An 18,395-nucleotide genomic window follows, 5' to 3' on the forward strand; every position below is an offset into this window, starting at 1 on the left:
TTTCCTGAGGCACTGAGAAGTTGTACAAAAGTTGAGAGATGCTCTTTTTTGAGCCATCTACATTTCCAGAACAATAGTTTAAACCCCGTCATTTAAGAATTTCAGATGTGAAATAGATTGGGTTTAACCTTTTCTTCTTTACTCAGCTCTGACTTTGTTTATGTGGCCTTCTTTCTTCTCTGAGTAAGCATTAGGTCTCAGAAACTCTCGTGGGCCAGCATTCTTCTAATCAGCGGTAGGCTCTGTGTTATTTTTGATGGTGCAACTTAAGTATCCCCAAATGGGAAAACCTGAAGGGGAAAAAGCGCAAGACCTCTTCATCAGCATATCTTCACCATGTGCCTAGTGGGGGAGGGAGCTCTTAGGTGCTGACAGCTTGGGGTTTTTACCTGAAGAAATACATTCAGTCAATTTTTGGTATTGTTGCTTTTTATAAAAACATACTATTCATCCCCCTTGTATTTTTTGGCACAAATACAAACTTCCATGCCATAGTCTTTTCTTGTCTGTTGAAAACTGCTTGGTAATTTTTTGTCCTTGTTTGCTTCCTTAGAGGAGAGTAGCCACAATGGATTCTGTATCTTGTTATCTGATTGGAAAAGTAAAAATGTGCTTTTGGCATTTTTGTTCTGCAGTCATAGCAAGAAGTAGTTTTTGTTTTTATTTTTTGTTTGTTTTGTTGCTGCTGTTTTGTGCAGTGCTGGAAATGAAACCCAGGGTCTTATGCATTGAGTTATAACCTCATCCCAAGAGGTATTCTTTTATGTATGTAGAGGACATACTCTATTAGGAGAATTCTAATAAAGCTATTCTCCTATTTCTCTTGCTAAGTTGACCTCATTTAGAAAGATGTTGAATCACCACGGTTGGTGGCACACACCTGTAATCCCAGCAGCTCGTGAGGCTGAGGCAGGAGGATCTCAAGTTCAAAGCCAGCCTCAGCAACTTAGTGAGACTCTAAGCCACTTAGCAAAACCCTGTCTCTAAATAAAATATAAAAAGGGATGGGGATGTGACTCAGTTGTTAAGCACCCCTTCGTTCAATCACCAGAGAAAGAAAGAAGAAAGATATTGAATCCATTGGAACCCTGAATTCATATGTGTTTGTATCAAATCACAAAATCATATTCTATAAACCTTAACATAGCTAAAACTTGAAGGGGCAAAGATAATTTTCAAAAATTTAGAAGTATGGCTTTATTGGAAGACTACATAGGAATCTGTATTTTTCAGTGTTACTTTAAAAAGACTAAGAATCCCATACCAGTATAACAGACTGTGTGCAATAGGTTATATTCCACAATACATTAAAGTTTAAAGTTTTATTTATGTCAAATAAATAAGGTTGCCCAAATAGCTGACCTTAATGGGAGGGGGATGGGAAATAAAAATATCTTAGCAAAATAAAATTTTAGAGTTTTTGCTTTATGAATATATTTGTGAACATCTTTCACTTGTTCAGCCGTATTGTTCTTTGTTTCCAAAAGACATTCAGATCATATTCATTAATATTTGAGTAAGTCAATAATTTTTTTCTTTTTTTATAATTTTTTTTAAGTTGTAGATGGACACAGTACCTTCATTTTACTTATTTCTTTTTACGTGGTGCTGGGGATCAAACCCAATGCCTCACACATACTAGCCAAGTGCTCTACCACTTGAGACACATCCCCAGCCTCTTATTTCTTTTTCTTTTTCTTCTTTTCTTTTTGCTTTTTGGGGACATTTGATATCCTTTGCTGTTGTTCAGTCACCATTATTTTGCCTTTGCCATGCAAAACATTCTAAACAAGCTAACTGAGTTATTTATGCCTGTTTAAAGTTATTTTTATTTCAAAATAAAAAATACAAAAAGAGTCCGTGGGAGATAAATAATCAATCCTGTTCATTCCAATGTCTTATTTTCCCTTCATTTATCAGCAATGGTTCACTGGGAATGGAACTCTAGGTTCACATTCATTCTTTTCTAGACTTTTGAAGTTATATTATACTATGTTGCTTCTATCATGGCCATTGAAAAGTCTGCAGTTGATTTATTACTTTCTTCATAGATTATGTCTTTCTTGCTATTATGGTTTTATTCCTTGTATTTGTTATTCTGCTCTTTCACTACACTGCATTTGGATGTGAATTTATTTTTATTTCTTGTGTAGACTCTTATGCTTCTTGAATTTGAGTTGAGGATTTATATCTTTCATCAATCCTTAACAATTAATTAACAATTCTTAACTATTAATTATGTTAAAATTTCCATTTATCCACTTACCACTTTCTCTTTCTGACACTCCTATTAGATGTATTTTGAACCTTTTCATTCTATATTGCAAATTCCTTCTTTTATCATCTCTCTCTCTCTTTGCCTCTTTCTGTGATGTTCCAAGTAATTTTTTTCAGGTCTGTCTTCCAATTCATGAATACTCTCTTGAGCCATGTCTAACTTGTTTGCTTATCATTCTTGTGGAGAATTTTAATTCTGACGACCACATTTTTCATTCCTAGAAGTATCGTTTGAGTCCCTTTTAGGATCTCTTTGGTGTGTTTTTCCTCCCATATTATTTTTTTCCTTAAGTATACAACTTTATTTTATGTCTTCAATTGCCTAAACATTGTTCTGTCTTCTTTTAGATTATTGTTCTATTATCTCAGTGTTTGTGCCTATACCTCCTGTTTGTTGTATCTGATAACTTTTGCTAATGGTAAATTGCTTTTCATGTACTGCACAAATTTTCAACACAAATTTTTCTGTGAGTTTCCCTTACATTCATTATTGTGGGAGTCTTTCTCCATCTTTTTTTCTGCTTTTGCTCCTTTTTGTGACCCCAGAGTTATCCCTATCTAGAGCCAAATATCTACTGCTTTCTTGGCTTAGGAAGTTCTGTACTAGCAGATAATGCAAATGTAAGCCCCTGGCTCGTATAAAACTTTGGTTTGTGCTTTCAGATTCTTGGATGTGATTTTTGTTTGTTTGTTTTAACCTAGAACCCACTGGAATAGCTTTTCATCTTTTTCATAGACTTTTTTGAACCAAAATTTATGTAAAACACCTTATTTCCATCATCCCATCACTCAAGGCCGACAGCTTTCTTTCTCCTGTCTTCATGTGGACCACAAAACACCTCTAGGATGACCAAACAGCCTGCATCCTGGGCTGCCACTCTACCAACTTACTACTTCCTGCTGTTCCTTTATTTTTGCCAATCTTGTGAACTCATTTCTGCATTAAAAAAAAAAAAAAAAAAAAAAAAGTTCCATTCAGCACTTCCCAAGTGTTATTCCAAATGTGGGAGATTTCAAGTTATCTTAATCTGTCATCCTGCCTGCATCCCCTGCAGAATTCTTGATTTGCTCCTTAAGCAGATAAAGCCAGGTGGACCTCTGCATCGTGAGATTCATGTGCAAGCAGACATTCCCATGGCAAGGGTGTCCCCAAGGTGAATAAAAGGAACAGTGAGGGGTTTGTAACCAGCTCCTCCTCTGATCCCATCTGATAAATCCTAACACTACCCCATTCCTCACTTTCCTTGTCTAAAACCTTTTTCACATTTTTTCACTTTTGGACACGACCTATCTCATGCTCTCCACGTACCATCATGTATTATGTGTGCCAGACCCTCTCCTGGGAATGCTTCGTAGCTGCTCAGCCTAACGGTTGTCAAGGCCCAGTTCACACACTTCCTCATCTGTAAAAGACTTGGGTTATTTTTTGTTGTCGTCATTTGTTTGTTTGTTTTTATTTCTTCCCTGGACTCTCCAGTTTTGCCCATATTTACACAGACTTCCATATACCTATAAATCTCTACCTCATTAGAATGACCATATTATTCTCTTAATCAAAACTATTCTGTGTTCAATGGGTAATTAGAATACACTAGAACAGAAAATATCAGAGTACATTATAGATTTTTAGGGTAAGTATTGTTTCATGAAACTTTTAGTTAAGTGTATATATACCAGACCATAGTATAAAATGTATTTTTATAGGGGAGCAATGATTTTTTTTTAAAGCCAAAAAAATACAGTATTATCGTATAAGTTATTTGTAGACAATACCTGTTTCTGATGCACCTTGCCACACACGCACGTGCGTGCATGCTCACAGGCACCATGTTTCCACGTTTGGGAGAGTGTTTTACATATAGTAGATAGTAAATTTTTTGAATGAATGAATGAGTATATGACTGAATGAATGAAACGTTAATATAGCAGCATGAAGGCATGTCTTTGTATGAATCCATGTGTTTCCAAAGGTCATCTTGCCAATCTGTATACTAATAATGGATTTTTGTCCTACCCTTCACACTTGGCAGATGAATGCCCTACAATGTGCTTGAGTACAAGAGACATTGAGTCACAGCCTCCTGTCTTGGGGGCATCTAAGGATACTTCATTACTCACTGATATGACCACCTGCCCCACAACCCCACCCCAGCAGTAGATGGAGAGTCAAGTTGACTCTTAGTGGTCAGACACAATCTCTGAGTATACACTCTTATTATCTACAAGTCTCTATTTAAATAGCATCAGTCACTATAGTCACAGGCCATTAGATTCTTAATAAACTCTTCAAAAATAAGACTCTACAGCTTTTCAGAACGTAAGAGTTCTCACCAGTTTTGACTTTGTAAGATTGAGTGGACAAGAAGAGAGATAAGGTCAAAGACAAAAAAACTTCTCAGACTGCTCCAGATTTGCCTCCTGACTCCATCTCTTTAGTGTCTCTTGGCCTTGAGCACAGCAACCTGTCTTTTTCCCTGTTTGCAGAACAGGAGGAACAGTATCTGGTTCCTCAGGTGATCAGGCGTTCAGAGATAATGTGTGTGGAGTGCCCAGTGTGATCCTGAGCACATGAGAGGTGCTCATCATCTTCATCACCACCAGCACCATCATTATCCTTGTTAGGGAGCTGGGATCAACTAACCCAATCTTCTGGTATCTTTCCTTCAAACTCAGCCTGGTGTTTCCTGTCTGTGTGTTACTCAGACAGCAGAGAGGCTTGAGCAGGGCAGCTGACTGTCTGCCATTGCATTCACCAACACTATCAGACACTTGTCCTGAGCTCAGCCATGTCACCAAAAGAGGTGTAGCAGAAGCTGCTAGCAGGCTCAGTTGGGGCCCTCTTGGTGCTTGTGCTTTGGGATGTGACAGAGACAAACAAATGAAAATACACGGGGAGGGCAGCACATCCATCTCACTGTGTCTTCAGCCTCACTGAAGCCACTGAGCCACTGAGGCTCACCCAGGTGTAAACAATGAAGACTGAGGCAAGGAAACCAGCATTTGAAGTGAGTCTACCTTGGACAGTTTTAACAGGCATTTAAGGAGGAGATCTCACAAGTTCTTGAGGTTAGGGGTCTCAGAGACAAGTAGCAATAGCAGATTGCTAGGCTACACGGGGAGGCCAGGTGTCCCAAAATGTCAAACTAAGTAAAACAAGTTCAGAAAATTTCAAGAAGTTTCAGTCTTTCTCAGGTGGGCCTTTTGTCCATCCTCCTTCCTGTAATTTGAACAACACCCAAGAAATGTGGCTTTTCATCCCAGGGTTTTTTTTTCTTGCAAAATCACCTAGATGTGATCCATCATTGTTTTCACATCTATAAAATGATAGTAGCAAGGCGGCCAGTTTTATCTCTAATGCACATAACAAATGAAACTTAATTCTTGCATTGCTGAGTGTATAAGTCATGGTTTATTGAATCTATCTTGGTATAATCTTCCATTGTCCCTGCGTGAAGCTGTAGTGGGAGCTAAACTGGGGATTAGGACAGAGATCCCATCTGAATCGACAGTCCGAGCATAAAATGTTAAATGGAAAGAAAAAGAAGACGTTCTAACTTTCTTGACAAAGAAGAGAAAGAGAGTAATTTGTTCTTTTTTTTACTTTGAAACCTGGAAAAAGGGAGAAAGATCTACATGATTTCAAAAACAACACACTTAGTTTTCATCTTGTTCCTTAGCAGGGAGAGGGAGAGAGAGAGAGAGCACACACAATGCTCATCTTCTTCTGAAATCCTGGACTTTAGAAGCACTTTTATGAAGAAACGTGCTACAGAAATGGGATCTTCATTATTGTGGTTGTTTGGGCCTGGATAACTCTTGCTTGACAAATACTCAGTGGATGAGACGCGGGCAGGGTCGTTTATATACTGTCCCTGTTCTGGGTTTGGAGCACAGGTGAGGACTGGAGGACAAGGTAATAATTCTTAAAGGTGCTATGTCACGCTGGACCGGACGTTTAAAAATAACACATCATCTACTGGTTGCTAACATGAAAGAAACAAGGGAATTTCTGTTTTAAAATAAGACTAAAAGTAAACTAGAAGTAACACAGGTTATTCTGGGGGTACAAAGCCTTTGAAGAATCCAGAATGCCACACACAGCTTGAATTTGTAATGAAATATGTCATGCCTTAAGACTGAATCTGTATGAACACCAGCCAGTCAACTGGCACCAGCACTGAAAGGCTGAGGAATTAATTAATGGCAGTATTACTGTGCACTATTATTGTTCCAGGCTTGGGCAGTAACACCTGTTAACATACCTTTGCCCCAGCCCTGGTCTCAGGTGTTTGTTCCTCCTGGGTGCTGATGTTGGAGCTGGCATGAGGACAGTTCTCCAGTTCACCTGACATCAAGCAGGACACTATGCCAAAATAGTGAAACTGGTGACCCACCATCAACAAACTACAGAGAAGTGGTTCCAGTACTTGTGATGAATTTGATTTTGGCTCTGAGTAAGCAAAGCCTTTTGCAAGGGAAAAGCGCACACCAGCTTCCTCTCAGATCACATAGAGCAAGAGGTAGTAGACTTAGGTTAGGATGTACTCTATTTGAAGTTATTAAAGACTTTTTTGGCTGGGGATGTAGCTCAGTGGTAGAGTGCTTGCCTAGCATGCACAGGCCCTGGTTTCTATCCCAGTATTAAAATAATAAAACAAAATAAAGCATATAAAAGAGCTGTTTGTCTCCTCTAGACCATATGGAGATACACATGCAGCTATAGTCTTGCCTTTTACCCCTGAGGTTCCTGTCTGGTTCTGGTCTGCAGACTTCTAGATACCAGGAAATATCAGGTGCTTTTACCTACCATTTCTAATATTGAAGCAATTTGTGAATTCCAAACTTCTGCTGTACTGAATTACTGCCTCTCAGTTGGGATCTTTATATGGTGGATTATCATAAAAGTTATTGTAATCAATCTTGTTTGTTACCTTATAATCATTCATTAAGCCATAGTATATTTCCTATAATATTTCATCATGCCCAGGTTTGCAAACTGGTGATTTTTCTGCACCATTGGATGGATATGCCAGTCATCCTGTACTAAGCAAAGGTTACATGTCTGTTGACCAAGGATGTGTAAACAGCAGAAATGCCACCTTCATGTCTCTCCATGCTGCAAACTCAAGTCAGTTTCCCAGAGGATAATCAGCTAGTCTTTCTAGTCAAACCCCTCTTGAAACAGAGGCTTCTGCTGCTTCAACAAACCTAGTAAGGGGAATATAAAGAGATTAAAAATAATTTTCTAGATTTAGCTTCCTTATAAGTGTAGTGATAGGAATCAAAGTCAAGTTGTCCAGAAAGGAACCTAAGAAACAGTGCTGGTCAGAAGGGGAGTATTTATATCACATTTGACAAAGTACTGGCTTATTTTCCAACTATAAACAAATAAATGACTTTTTAAATAGCTATTTCTCTGCAAGGTAGCTTAGCCTGGTACCTCTCTCACTTAATCTATAAAGATATTCACCAGAAACCTGGAAACTCACCCTAGCCCAGAAAGAAAGCATTGCTAAAGCTAAAACCAGAGATAACCATTGGAAGGTTCCATTTAGTGACTTGATGAGGTGGTCTTTTAGATGAGCTCAAAAACGAAAACAAAACTGAAGTTTGTTGAAGTTTGTTTTCCTTATTATAAATATCCTCAGAATCATATGGACAAAAAATGTTTCTTTTGTGACTCCTAAATGGATCTTTTCAGTTATTCAGTGGAATTTAATGAAGCACCATAGTCCAATTGAACCCATGTAGCAAATAAACCCAGTGAAAAGTATTCTGGAGTTAAAAAAAAAAAAAGTCAAAGGACTTTTTACCTTACTTTTAGATAGTATTCAGTTCACCCATGTGTAAGGCCTTAAGATTTATTCCCAGTGACATCATGAGATTATCAGATTTTCCTCTTTGGGGAATATAAAACCAGGCAAAGGCTATTCCCCAAGATATTTTTATCATAGTTCTTTCTGATTATATGTTTCTTTTCAACATTTACATGGACATCCTTTTTAATACAAATAAGAGATCTTTTGAAAGTACATCATCCTGTTTTTTAGTGACACAAAGTGCCAACAAAGATGTGTTCCCTAGTAATGGCATAGGACTATGCCATGGAGCGCTTGCCTTTCATGTGCAAGGCCCTGGGTTCTGTCACCCGCACCAGAAAAAAAAGTAAATAAAAATAAAAATAATGGCATAGTACTGAGTCTTGAAGACTCCTTCCTTATGAACACTATGATATAATATTGCTGTTTTCTCACAACATTTTACATTTTGACATTCCTGGAAGTCATCAGTATAATTTTAGGCAGCAGCAATTTGTACTGTAGTACTGTGATGATTTTTTGTATATATGTTTTTTATTTTTATAGACTACATTTTGATTCATTGTACACAAATGGGGAACAACTTTTCATTTCTATGGTTGTGCATGATGTAAATTCATACCATTTGTGCAATCATACATGTACATAGGGTAATGATGTCTGTCTCAGTTCACTATCTTTCTTTCCCCACCACCCCTCCCCATTTCCCTCTACACAATCCAAAGTTCCTCCATTCTTCTCTTATCCTCCTCCATAATTCCCTCCCCCCCATTATGTATCATCATCCACTTATCAGAGAAAACATTCAGTCTTTCATTTTTTTAGGATTGGCTTATTTCACTTAGCATGATATTCTCCAACTCCATCTATTTACCAGCAAATGTCATCATTTTATTCTTCTTTATGTCTGAGTAGTATTCCCTTGTACCCAAAGGACTTAAAATCAGCATACTCCAGTAAAGCAGCCACATCAGTGTTTATAGTGCCCAGTTCACAATAGCTAGATTCTGTGATGATTTTAATCAGCATGAGTTTTGATGCCCACAAGTCAATAATGAGACTTGTTTTATTAGGTATCTTTATTGTTGCTTACTTATACATCTAGTACATTTTTACTTTAAATACATTATTCCATTTGATGTTTACTGAGTCTTCGGAAATTTCTACTCAGTTCCTAAGTTGTTATCGCCCATGCCGAAGGGAGCTGGGTTGGAATGTTCAAAGAGCTTCTCCAAGGTGATTCAGCCCTGGGGAAGGTAAACATTTAAGGAGAAAGACCAACTGTTTTAGTCAGCTCTTTTACCATTGTGACCAAAAAGACCTGACAAGAACAATTTGAGGTGGAAAAGTTTATTTGAGGCTCACAGTTTGAGAGGTCTCAGTCCATAGATGGCTGGCTCCATTCCTTGGTGCTCGAGGTGAAGCAGAACATCATGGCAGATGAAAACATCTGGGAACTTGGCACCAGGAAACAGAGAGAGAGAGAGAGAGAGAGAGAGAGAGAGAGAGAGAGAGAGAGCATGCTGAGCTCAAGAAGAACAGAATATATACCCCAAAGGACACCCCCAGGGACCAACCTCCTCCAGCCATAGCTTACCTGCCTAGAGTTCCCATCCAGTTAATCTCTGTCAGTGGATTAATTCCCTAATCAGATTAAGGTTCTCATGACCCAATCGTTTCACCTCTAAACTCTCAGGCGTTGTCTCACACATGGGATTTTGGGGGACATCTGTTACCTAAACCATAACACTAACCTGTGAAGGCCACAGAGAAAGAATGTGTGGAGAAGCAGGATTGCTGGTGGGAGGTGGGGTGATTTGAGTGGAAATAAGGGATGGTCAATAGTGTCACATGCCTCGATTGCAGTGGTTGAAGGAAGAGGAGAGGAAGAACGGAAGTCAGAAGTAGACCACTGGTTGGACAAATGGATATGAGAAGAGGGGTGGAAAGGAAACAGCAGCTGGAATTAGACACGTAGCCTAGAAGACACCAGGAGGAGATGGGTTTAAGGATGTTGATGGGGGGAAAGACAGGAGAGAGTAACTATGGGACAGAGCCCCCGAGAAGGCCACAAAAGATTTGTTCTCACGTACTGAAAGTGCTCTTAAGTATACATAGTAACACGCACAGATGGAGGGGTAAATTGGGACCCAGGAAATGGAAAACACCAACAAAATAGAATGTAACCCAGAAACAAAGGGAGTGAAGGTTGAAGGCCTGTGAGAGCTGCTCTTTATTCAATTAAAATGAAGATTAACTTTGTAGCTGAACTTAATTGAAGTTTCCCCTCCACTGTTCAGATAATGGATTTGTACTTGGGACTGTTAAATTTGGCAGAGAAATAGGCTCTGCTGAAATGAGCAAAGCCAGCTGCAAATAGGACAGATTAACTCAAGTGTTTCTAGTTTAGAAGCAAAAGTGCCAAAATAGGCTAATGGATTTGGATCTACCTTCACGTTCCATATCACAGAATCCTGCATGCATCTTACCTGCTGGTACCTTTGACTTCTTTGAAACTCCTTCTGTATCATTTTCTTGATCTTGAGTTTTTTTCCCTAAATGTTTTGGGTAAAAAATCAGCATATATTGTTTGCTCGTGGAAACTCATTTTACTAACTAAACGGAATAAAAGGGAAACAGTTTTGTCAGTTTCTGCAAGCACCCTTCTCCTACAGAGCTCTGAGGGTTTTAACTATTGCTCATTAGTTCTTACTAGAAACCCCATCAGGAAGTCATGGATGGCATCCATTTTTACCTAGTGACAATCTGAGGTAGGCATCACAGGTGCACAGTCTTCCCCTAGAAGGTGAGTGATCCAAGCAGGTAGTCAACATGACCAGAGTACGTGTGCCTTCAAGACTGTTCACATCTCTGAGCCCCTGTCTCCTGCCCCCGTGTTAGGGGTCATTTGAGGTGAAAGATCAGTATTCAAACCTTGTGTCCTCAGGCTCACTCCCTAGATGTGTCTCCAAAGTGGAGTCAAGGCTGGCACAGATAAGATATGAAGAGACAAATATGACAGACAAAAATATTTTGAGCTCCAGTTTTCTTTGTTTCAGACTGAAGCAGGGTGCCGGCTGCGGGGAGCTGATAGTCTGGATGAAATGCTCAAGTGGCATTGCACAGCCCTCTCTGATGAAGGACACAGTCCCCATGGGATGGGACAGCAGGCCCCTCAGCATGCCCCCTGCTCTGGTGAAGAAGAGAGATCCTGAAGTGGTTTGGTTCTAAACCTCTGTGCTAACTACTCAGACCAGAAGTGTATTATAGATTGTCACTGGTAACGACATTCAAAACCTTCAGTTGATTATGCAAAAACATGTTCTCATAATCAGAAGCACTGTAGTTTCAAGACTTGAGAAGAATAATGTTGGTTGTTTTGTTGTTAATGTTTTAACTTGGTTGTTTTTATAGCCACGCCATCATTAAGTTTTCCTCTAAATTCCCTGTTAAGAACAATGTTAAGCTTTTTTTTTTTTTGTAAGAGAGAAGGGCAATTACTCTTTATAATTATTTTTCCTGTGTTCTTTAATACAACTTACTGGTTAACACATGGAAGCTTCCAGAAAACGGAACTTAAAACCCTTAGTAATGTTAGTGGGGGTTGCATTACCCCAGAAGATATGTGGAAGTTAGTTTCAGCTCCTAAACATTATAAAAGATAGGATTTTAATCTTCTCTAATGCCAATAGTAATGATGTTAAATTCTAATAATAGCAATGACAAGCAATTCCTGAGTACTTTATGCCATTCATCTTTCAATTGTTTTTTTTTTTAATTTTGTTTATTTATATGTGGTGCTGAGTATCTACCCCAGGGCCTCACCCATGCCAAGCAAGCACTCCACTGAGTACATCTCCAGCCCCTCATCTTTTAATTCCCTGAGGTGTTTTATTATTATTTATCCCCATTTTTCCTAAGAGATAACTGAAGCTCAGAGGATAAGTATTGTCCACAGTTTGTAAATCCAACCTCAGATCTCCACACCCCAAAGCCATTCCCTTAACTACTACATTCAACTGTTGTGATAACTAACTGAAAGACATTAAAATAGCATCTTAAACAAGGTTGGCGATGTATTTGAAAAATCAAATAATCTCATCTTAACTCCATGGTATTGCCAGGTTAAACACGTTTACCTGAAATCTCTGAGGGGCAGTAAAACTTGGATCTTTTCAGATTACTGAAGTCTGACCTATGTGAGTCACACTTCGAATTTTGGGAGGCCACTAAAAAGTCAGAATTTTAAAGTGATTTCTCAGAGAAGTTCCTCAGGTTTCTCAAATGAAACCTTTATAGGACTCACCCTAGACCTCCAGCTGCCAGTGACCTAGCCTACATGGCTGTCTTCCCTCTTTTTTTTTTTTTTTTAATATTTTTAGTTGTAGGTGGACAAGATATCTTTATTTATATTGTACGTGGTGCTGAGAATCGAACCCAGTGCCTCACACGTGCTAGGTGAGCACTCTACCACTGAGCCACAACCCCAGTCCCCCACCCTTCCCTCTTAAAGCTACAGAGACACCTGGTGTGAAAAGGCTATGAACTGAAATGTAGGTAGTACACACTGAAATGGTCTGAAAATTGAGGTGGAAGTTGATGGCTTCCTTCTACCCTTCTTTTTTAGAATCTATGTTAAGAGAAGGGTGAGGGAAATCAGAACCCCAAGGTAGCCAGCCAGAAAGACAAACAGGGACCTGTTCTTTTCCTATGGAAATACTGAAATGCCTACAGAATTCTTCAGGACAGGAGAAAAGTCACTCTCAGAGGGCTGGAACAGCATTGCTCTTTGATTCAGGGGGAGAAAACAAAATACAGACTACTGAGAACTGCCATCTGGCTTCTCACACAGCAGGCGAGAAATTTGCCACCCAAATCCTGTCCGTAAATGGGATGAAACAGAGAGCGATCCCTCTGCAACTCCACTGGGAAAAAAATTAAATGCTGGATATGTGCTGCTTAAATAGGCTTTTGAGAATGGCTTATACCTCTTTAAAAATGAGATATTGTGGGGTTTTTTTTTGAACAAAAATGACAGTTTTAGTTATTATTTGTTGGTTTTATTATGGCAAATTCAAGCTTCAACATGCTCAAACAGCATAGCATGACAAACCCTGTGACCATTTTGAACAACAGTCCTCTCATGGCCAGTTTGTTGTACACTCCCTCAACTGCCCCCCAGTATTCATTCAAGTAAATACAGTTGTCCCTGGGTATCCCAAGGGAATTGGCTCTAGGACTCCCCGCAGGGGCTCAAGTTCACCGTATAAAATGATGTAGTATTTCAAAGAATCTTACATGCCTCCTCCCAAATACTTTAAATCATCTCTAGAGGAGTTATAATACCTAACTGATGTAAATACTATGTAAATAGTTGTTCAACCATGTTGCTTAGGGAATAACTTAAAGAAAAAACTCAGTATTTATTCAGTACAAATGCAACTTTTTTATTTATTTATTCATTTATTTATTTTTGCAAATACTTTTAGTGTGGACTTGTTTGAATTCCTGGATGTGGGACTCGTGGATCCAGAGGGCTGAATGTACTATTCATCCCTAGGCATTTTAGTATGGGTCTCTAACAAGATAAAGTGTGGTGTTTTTCTGTTTGTTTGTTTTTGGTTTTTTGTTTGTTTTTCAGTGCTGGGGATTGAACCCAGGGCCTTGTGCTTACAAGACAAGCATTCTATATCCCTAGCCCAAATCTCTTTTCTAAATGAAACTGAAATACCATTACCACACCTTCAAAGTTATCAATAATCCCCCAACATCATCAAATATCCATTAGGTGTTCAAATGGCCCATTGTTTCATGTGTGTCATGCTTTCTTTTAATAGAGTTTTAATCAATATCCAGAGAAGATCCATGTACTGCAGTAGCTTTTTTAAAAAATGTGAGGAAGCGAGGGCTGGGGTATGGCTCAGTGGTAGAGCGTGCCTAGCACGTGCGAAACCCTGGGTCATTCTCCAGGGCTTCCATCTCCAGCACCCAGGTGGAGGTGGAGGTGGGGGGCAATCATCAAGTTCTCTTTTTCTTCCCCCTCACCCTTTGTAACTTATTCACTGAAGAAATGTCTTTCTTTCCCACAATTTCCTTCAGTTTGGATTTTACTGATTGCCACCTGTGGCACAATATGACATTTTTCTCTAACTCCTGTATTTCCTGAAAATTGAAAATGAGATCTAGAAGCTTGGTCAGATTCAGATTCCCTCCTTCTTCCTTCTCTCTCTCCCTCCCTCCCTCCCTTCCTTCCTTCCTTTCTTCACCTTTCTTTTTCTCTCATTTAGCATGTGTGATAGTCTCTCCTCTATCCTAAGCCTCCTGACACTGATTGTATTTATATTGATAAAAAGATAATCTTGTTAATGTTTAAATGTGGATTAGGTTCTCTGTGGCCAAACCTGTCTTTCCAAATTCATGGGGACATATTCACTCATTGAACAAACCCTGATAATAAGGTTCAACTGTGTGTCAGGGGCATGGAGGAGGACAAAAAATGACAACACCCTGGAAACTCTGACCAGAATAACCAGAGCCAAGGGACAACTAATAGGTGACTCCGCCTTGGAAGTGACATTTGCACCAGGTCTTCAAAGAATATGATCAATGCAGGATATTTGTGCAAAAATAATTACGGAATACTTAGTGTGTTGTTTGGTTGAGTCTTTGAACCACGTTCTTGCATATGGATCTGACTATTGTGCATGACCACAACTTATCTTCTCAGCTTTGCCTACTAGGTAAAGTGACTTGGAAAATGTTGTTTCCTTCCTATGTATGTGAAAATGTGTAAGCTTAAAACACCCTGTTTACCAGCTTCCTACCGAGTTTGCTGCAGGAGAAAATAACATTTAGGCCTGAGAATCTTCAGGATGTGGTGGACGTGGTCGCCTTCCTTCCCCACTGCAGCAGCCTCCTTGTTCAGGTAGTGGTGAAAGGACATTGTGGGTTCTCAAGGTGTGGCCCTCCTAACTGTTGCAAGGGTCTACAGACCGACAGGTGAGCCAAGCATTAGCTCTTAGCTGATCTTGTAAAAAAGACACATTTCCTTTTTTCATATGTATGTACATGTGTACATATGTATACATATGAATGTATTGTTGCTATTGTAGTACAAAGCCACTTGCAGGTACCATGGGAGCCTTAGTATTAGCTCTGTCGTCAAGTATAGTGTTAAACAATATGTGCTAAAATAGAATTCCTATCTTGTATGGTTAGGGGATTGTCATGTTTCAGAGTTCCTTAACAATTTTTGGCTTGAAAAGTGATCTTCATAAAATAGATAATGGAGATGATTGAACCACACCATGCATGTATTTAATGCCACTGAATTATACACTTAAAAGTGGTTAAACTAAGCTAGGCACAGTGGCACATGCCTGTAATCCTAGCAGCTCGGGAGGCTGAGGCAGGAGGATCACGAGTTCAAAGCCAGCCTTAGCAATGGTGAGGTACTAAGCAACTCAGTGAGACCCTGTCTCTAAATAAAATAGAAGATAGGGCTGGGGATATGGCTCAGTGGTCGAGTGACCCTGAGTTCAATCACTGGTTATCTCTCCCACAAAAAAAGTGGTTAAACTGCTAAGTTTTGTTATGTATATTTTGCCACAATAAAAGTATAATTTTTTTTTTTTAGCTTATAACAAAACATGTAAAAACATACCCACACACACAAAAAAGGATCCTGTATTTGAAGAAACTGGACACCAGCAACCTAGAGCTTTCATTAATTAGGCAGATGCACTAAGCCATCCTCTGCGGTGACTCTTAAATGTCCAGAGAAACAGACGGAGTTTGCTATGTATCTGGGGTTTCCTTCCAAGTGGGGGTGGCACTTAGGGGACCTACACCACACGGTGGTACACTGTGATGTGACTTTGCACTGTGATAACTGCTGCAAAAGGGAAAAAGTATGTGGAGCTGTACAGTCTCACTAGAGGGACCTGGTATTGGGGGCAACTAAAAAAGGTCTCCCCCAGGAAGTGACAGCTGGGTGGAGGTTTGGATGAGCCAGGAGAAAGAGCACTCTTAAGAGATCAATGCCCACTTGCCTGCTGGGGCCCTTCTTCCCAGTGGTGGGGCCACAGCCTTCCACCCAGCAGGCAGTGATTGACACGTGGGGGACTCTCAACCACTGTTGGTGATGAATAAAGAAAACATGGAGTAGAACTCTTCACAATGGGTGTGTCCCAAGGACATTGGTGAAACCTGGTGCCACCTGTTCACCCTTTGTAATTTTCATCTTTGTATTTAGGTTGATTTTACTGAGAACTTCAGAAGATGACCTTATAACCTTTACATAGACAGGAAGTACTTTCCAGTTTAATTGCTGAATTTGTCTTCTTGTATGTTTAACCACTTCTGTTGTTTCTCTAATCGTTCTGTGTTTTTCATTTTTATACTGACTCTGCCAGATTTAGTGTTTTATTATGTTCTAAACCTCCCACACCTACTACATTCTAGATCACAAACTTTGAAAAGGCTTAGTAGCCTGTAAGAACGCAGTATTCTCTTTAGAAGAATATATATTTTGATGTTCTATATTCTGCAGATGAGACAGAGCAGTTGATTCAGAAGGCTCTTGATGAAACTTCACATGTCCAGCATGAGCCCACCATGTCCATTTTTTCAAGAACAAAGACTGTGGGTTGGGAGGGGACTTTGCATGACTGTAGGTATTATTTCATCTCGGTGAATGGAGGAGCAGATGGGAGGAGGGAGATAGCCAGAGGGTCTGTGTGATCAGCTCCACGTAGATGGAGTGTTCCAGAGCCTTTCGATTGGCCAAAGGAAAACATTATAAGTGACTTATTTGTTTTTTAATCCTGAACCAAATTTGGGTCAGAATTAACTCTCAGAGTAAAAAATACAAAATACAAGCAAGGATAAGTAATTATAATATATTTCTGTAGACCCAAGTCACTACTGAGATTATTTCTGCTGAGTTCTGTTGTACAAGTCAAATCACATGCCCCAAATTCACCAGTTACACCTAGCAAATATATGATTAAAATCACATGCCCCAAATTCACCAGTTACACCTAGCAAATATATGATTAGCAGCTTGTCCCTCAACATCAGTCTAATAAATAGATCTTATTTTGTTTCTACAGGTAAGAACTTAGACTAGTATGTCACTTTCAACTTTTTATTATCTGTTAAGTCCCAAGATAAATGCTAAAAATTTAAAAAATAAATTCTCTAGGTTTTGGTGGTGATGGTGGTTTTGGCTTTTTATTTGTTTGTGTGTTTGTTTGTTTCTGTTACTGGAGATTGGACCCAGGGGTGCTTTACCTCTGATCGGTATCCCCAGTCCTTTTTATCTTTTTATTTTGAGACAGAGTCTCACTGAGTTGCCACAGTTGGTCTCAAACTTGGAATCTTCATACCTCAGATCTCCCAAGTCACTGGAATTACAGGCATGCACCACCACACCCAGCCATGGTTTTTATTATGTGGTTTCCATTGAAAATACAAGACCACCACAGTATCAGATTTTTTTAAACTTTACAAATAAAATTTGTAAATTTCTGGCATCCAGCATGATGTTTTGCTATATCTACCCTTTGTGGAATAAGTACTTCAAGCTAATCAACATATCCATCTCCCCAGACACTTATTCATAAATGTGTGGTAAGAACATTTAAAATTCACTTCCTCAGTAGTTTCCAAGTATATAGCTTGTCTTATTCCATTCAGACTGCTATAACAAACTACCATAAATGGGGTAGTTCTTAAACAACAGAAATTTGTTGCTCATAGTTCTGGAGACTAGAAAGCCAGATGCAGTCCCCAGCAGATTTGGTGTCTGGCAAGGGCATTCTTCTTCATCGATGGGTCTTCATGCTGCATCCTGGCATGGTTGGAAGACAAGCAAGCTCCTAGGGCACTAATTCCATCCATGATGGTTCTGCCCTCAGTCTCATCACCACCCAAAGGCCTTGTCCCTTAACAGCATCATCTGAGGGGTTAAGTTTCAGCATGAATTTCTAGGGGACACATGCAGATCAAAGCATAATACATTAGTATTAAGTACAGTCACTATTTTATCCATTATATCTCCAAAGCTTATTCCTCCTAACTGAAACCTGTACCCTTTGACTAGGATCTCCCCTTCCCCCTTCCCTAACCTGTCCCCACTAGTCTCTGCCCACCAGCATTCTACTCTGCTTCTTCAATTTTGACTCTCAGATTCCACATATAAACGAAATTGTGCAATATTTATCTCTCTGTGAGGCTTTTATCACTTAGCACAACATCCTCCAAGTTCATCCTTATCGTTGCATATGACAGGATTCC

General features: G+C 39.4%; 1 protein-coding gene across 1 annotated transcript in view; it reads left to right on the top strand.

Annotated features, from left to right (window-relative positions):
- Fry (FRY microtubule binding protein) overlaps positions 1 to 18,395 on the top strand; it is a 243,883-nt gene that overhangs the window by 46,511 nt on the left and 178,977 nt on the right. The gene's annotated exons all lie outside the window — the stretch shown is intronic.

The sequence above is a fragment of the Sciurus carolinensis genome, chromosome 5 (assembly GCF_902686445.1).
Source record: "Sciurus carolinensis chromosome 5, mSciCar1.2, whole genome shotgun sequence".
NCBI lineage: Eukaryota > Metazoa > Chordata > Mammalia > Rodentia > Sciuridae > Sciurus > Sciurus carolinensis.